This window comes from Psammomys obesus, unplaced genomic scaffold, assembly GCF_907164565.1.
Source record: "Psammomys obesus unplaced genomic scaffold, mPsaObe1.curated_primary_1811, whole genome shotgun sequence".
Taxonomy (NCBI): domain Eukaryota; kingdom Metazoa; phylum Chordata; class Mammalia; order Rodentia; family Muridae; genus Psammomys; species Psammomys obesus.
In genome coordinates, this window is record NW_026594091.1 from 425,340 (window position 1) to 430,630 (window position 5,291).

Genomic DNA, 5,291 nt, shown 5'->3' on the forward strand with positions numbered 1-5,291 from the left:
TATATTGATATATATATATATATATATATATATATATATATATATATATATATATATATTGAACAATCTCTGCATCCCTGGGATGAAGCCTACTTGTTCATGGTGAATGATGTTTTGGATGTATTCTTGGTTTATGTCCCTTGTAAACCTTATTCCTGGCCCACAGCTCAACCTTTATCCCTGGAGGCCTGAGGACACAAGGACATAAAAGTTAAATCTCTACACTGCATACTTCTGCCTGCTGGCTGCACCAGGGCTAGACCAACAATGGTGAGATATGTCTTGCACCCTCTGCATTCCATCTTCCAGATCACAGTGCTACCTTCACTCCCAGAGGCCAGTAGCTCTCAGGGATCACAGCTCAGCTTCCTTCATTGAAGGCCCGCTGACACTTAGGACAGAGAGAGGCCTGTTGCCATTAGGGACCACCAGAGACTGTGTCATCAGGAACCCCTAGATAAAAAGTGAACCTGCTCCCCAGTGCTCCATCTTCTGGCTCACAACTTGGCCTGCATTACCTGAGTCCTGAGGATACCAGGTAGCTAAAAGCCAGTGTAATAACATAAATAACAGGAGCCAGTGGAATAGAGCAACAACAGAACTCAGCTATCTTACTACAGTAAGTCCAGGATATTGTAACACAGCTAAAGCACAAGAAAATGTCCTTACTTCCAATCTTATAAAGACAATAGAGACCTTGAAGGCAGAAATCAATAAATCCCTTAAAGAAACAAAGAAAAATACAATCACACAGGTAGAGGCCTTTAAAGAGGAAATTAATAAATCCCTTAAAGAAATACAGGGGAAAAAAATCCAGTCAACAGGTGAAGGAAATGAATAAAACTGTTCAAGATCTGAAAACAAAGTAGAAACAATTAAGAAAATACAAACTGAAGGAATCCTGTAGATGGAAAAGCTAGAGAAGAGAACAGAAACAACAGATGCAACCATCACTAACTGAATTAAAGTAATGAAAAAGACAATCTCGGAAGTAAAAGATAGGATGAAGAAATCTATACATCAGTTAAAGAATATGTTAAATCTAAAATTTCCTTACACAAAACATCCATGAAATCTGGGATACTATGAAAAGACCTAACCTAAGAATAATAGGAGTAGAAGAAGGTGAAGAGTCCCAACTCCAAGGAACAGAAAATGTTTTCAACCAAATCATAGAAGAAAATTTCCCCAACTTAAAGTAAGAAATGTATATGAATAGATAAGAAGCATACAGCATATCAATTATATTGGACCAGAAAAGAAAATCCTCCTGCACATAATAATCAAAACACTAAATCTGCAAAACAAAAATGAGTATTAAGAGCTGCAAGAATAAAAGGCCAAGTAATTTACAAAGGCAGACCTACCAGAATCACAGGAGTCAACCTAGAATACAATGCCAAGCAAAACTCTCAGTCACCATAGATCCAGAAAACAAGATGTTCTAAGCAGAATCAAATTTAAACAGTATCTATCTTGCAATCCAGCCCTAGAAGAAAAACTACAAATCTAGGAGAATAAATGCATACAGGAACACACAGGAAATAATCCCATACTAGTAAAAATAAAAGGGAAACACTCACACACACACACACACACACACACACACTAATACCACAAACATCAAAATAACAGGAATTAACAATCATTGTTTAATAATGTCTTGCAAAATCAGTGGACTCAATTTCCAAATAAAAAGACACAGGCTAACAGAATGGATGCAAAAATAGGATCCATCATTCTTCTACATAGAAGAAAAACACCTCAGCAACAGAGAGAGAGACATTGCCTGAGAGTAAATGTCTGGGAAAAGGCTTTCCAAGCAAACGGAACCTGAAGAAAGCTGGAGTACCCATTCTAATAGTAATAAAACAGACTTTCTACCAAAATTAATCAAAAGAGTTTGAGAAGAACACCTCATACTCATCAAAGAAAAAAAAAAACACCAAGATGACATCTCAATTCTGAACATCCATACATCCATGCGACAAATGCAGGGGCATCCACATTCCTAAAAGAAGCACGACTAAAGCTGAAATCACACATTGGACCCAATATATTAATAGTAGGAAATTTCAACACCCATCTTTCACCAATGGAGAAGTCATCAAGACAGAAACTGAACAGAGAAATAATAACACTAACCAACATAATGAAAAAAAATGGATCTAACATATCTATAGAATATTCCACCCAAACACACAAAAAATATTTTTTTTCTCAAAATCCTGTGGAACCTTTCCAAAACTGACCACATATTCAAACACAAAGCAAGCCTCAACCAGTACAAGAAAACTGAAATAACACCTTGTATTTTATTAGACCACTATGGATTAAAGTTTGACTTCTATAACAGAAACAACAGAAAGTCTACAAACTCATGGAAATCGAACAACTCTGTACTCGATGACCACCAAGTCAGGGTGGAAATAAGAAAGAAATTAAAGAATTTCTAGAAGGCAACAAATATGGATACACAACATCACCAAACATATGGGACACAAAGAAAGCAGTGCTGAGAGGAAAGTCCACTAAATGCCTTCATAAGGAAAGTGGAGAATCTCATGCTAGTAATTTAAATCAAAATTGAAAGTTTTAGAACAAAAGGACACATACACCCAAGAGTAGTAGATGGTAGGAAATAATCAAACACTGTCTGAAATCAATAAATTGGAAACAAAGAGAACAACAAAAAGAATCAATGAAACCAAGAACTGGTTCTTTGAGAAAATCAGCAAGCTAGACAACCTTTTGCCAAACTAACCAAAAGGCAGAAAGATTATATCCATATTAACAAATCCAGAAATGAAAAGGGGTCATAACAACAGACACTAAGAAAATCCAAAGAATCAAAGTCATTATGTCAAAAACCTGTACTCCACAAAATTGCAAAATCTAAACAAAATGGAATATTATGTAGATAGTGCTTTAATATTGGTAATCAATACTACCAATATTGATAATCAGTATTGGTAAACACTATCAGTTTAATAGTCCATTTTGTTTAGATTGGTAATCAATTTTAAAGCAAGATCAGGTAAACAATTCAAGTAGACTGATGAGGCCTATAGAAATAGAAGCAGTCATTAAGTCTTCCAACCAAAATAAGCACAGGGCCAGATGGGTTCAGCTCAGAATTCTACCAGACTTTCAAAGAAGATCTAATACCAACACTCCTCAAACTATTCCACAAAATAGAAATAGAAGGAACATTATCAAATTCATTCTATGAGGCCACGATCACCCTGATACCTAAACCACACAAAGACTCAACAAAGAAAGAGAATTTTAAAACTATCTCTTTTATGATCATTGATGTAAAACTACTCAAATACTTGCAAACCAAGCTGAAGAACATATCAAAAATATCATCCACCATGATCAAGTAGGCTTCATCTCAGGAATGCAGGGTGGTTCAACATACAAAGATGTTCTATTTTTAATAGATCATCCAATGGCAAATTTTCTGCAGAAATTTGAGTTTTTAATTGTATGATACCTTAGAATATTATATGCCTTCTTTATATTAAATTTCCATTGTCTGTCCATTTGAAATAATTAAATTAGCACTCAAATTTCTGTCTGGTTCAATTTTTTAATATATTTGTAATGCATTTATTATATTTGATTTTCCCTTGGGTTGTACCAAACGCATTATTTAGTGGCATTGTGCTAATTGGTTGTATAGGATGACAGTTTTCTGAGATGTAGCATAAACTTCTCTATGTACATATCCTGTAAGTTTGAACTTTACTGTTGTTTTAAAACAAGAAAAATCTCATAAGTATGCTTTTGCCAATAAAACTCAGGAGCCAAATGCAGGGGTGAAAGCCTACTTGCTCAGAGATGCAGAGAAAGCATTCAGCTGAGCTTCCTACTCAGCTGACATCTCAGAAGCAAAAAACCATTCCTATTAAGCTCAAGTCCCAGAAGGAAAAAGTCCCTTCTCTTTCTACACATGGTCTTAAACACATTCTTCCTCAATATCCCTCCTTTTTGTTAAATTTGTTCAGTACCTGTAGGCTGGTTACTTGCTCTGGCTCTTTTTTCTTCTTTCTTCCATTTTTTCTTTTGTCTTTTCCTTTTGATTTATTTATTTTTAAATTTATTATAATTCATTCATGTTTTATTTTTTATTTTTATTTTTTAATTTTTATTTTTTATATTAATCACAGGTTATTTACTTTGTATCCCCGCCATAGCCCCCTCCCTCATTCCCTCCCAACTCCACCCTTCCTCCTCCTCCCATTGCCCTCCCCAAGTCCACTGACAGGGGAAGTATTTCTCTCCTTCCATCTGACCCTAGCTTATCAGGTCTCATCATCAACCTCTGTGGGCTGGTAACAGTGCCCCTCCTCAGGGGGAGGTGATCAGAGAGCCAGACACTGAGTTTATATCAGAGAAAGCCCCTGTTCCCCTTACTAGGGAACCCACTTGGAGACTGAGCTGCCAAGAGCTACATCTGTGCAGGGTATCTATGTCCTCTCCGAACAGTCAAAATATCTGGGCCCAAGGGTCTTTCTGAGACTGATACTCTTTCTATCTTATTCATTACATTTATTCATTTTGTATCCTGGTTGTAGCCTTCTTCTTCATTCCCTCCTAGTCCTAACTTCCCTCCCTCTTCTCCCCCTATGCCTCTCCCCTAGTCCACTAATAATGAAGTTCCTCCTCCACTACTATCTGACCCTAGCCTATCAGGTCGCATCAGGACTGGCTGAAGTGGCTTCTTCTGTGGCCTGGCAAGGCTGTCCATGCAGGAGAAGTTGATCAAAGAGCCAGTCACCGAGTCCATATCAGAGACAGTCTCTGCTCCCCTTACTAGAAAATACACATTGAGACTGAGCATTCTATGGCTACATATGATCAGGGGGTCTAGGTCCTTGCCATGAAAGGTCCTTGGTTGGAGTTTCAGTCTCTGCAAGGCCCCGAGCCAAGGTTTTCTTGCTCTGTTGGTGTCCTTCTGGAGCTTTTTTCCACTCTTGACCAATGGTTGACTTTATTTAGCTCTTGAATTAAAGGGATGAGCCACAGTATATGTACTTTTTTCAACAGGAAACAAAAAGCTCAGGGATCAAAGACTGGCACTTACCCCAATTAAAAATAGGTTTTTATAGTTCACAATCACATGAAATATCCTGCAACATTAAGTGTAGTTATAAGATTATTGTGTGAGGCACATTTTGATTTCTGTATTCCCATATGTGGTTGCAAGCCCTGTTCTGAGAATCTCCTCTTTTTTAATATCTATCTATCTATCTATCTATCTATCTATCTATCTATCTATCTAT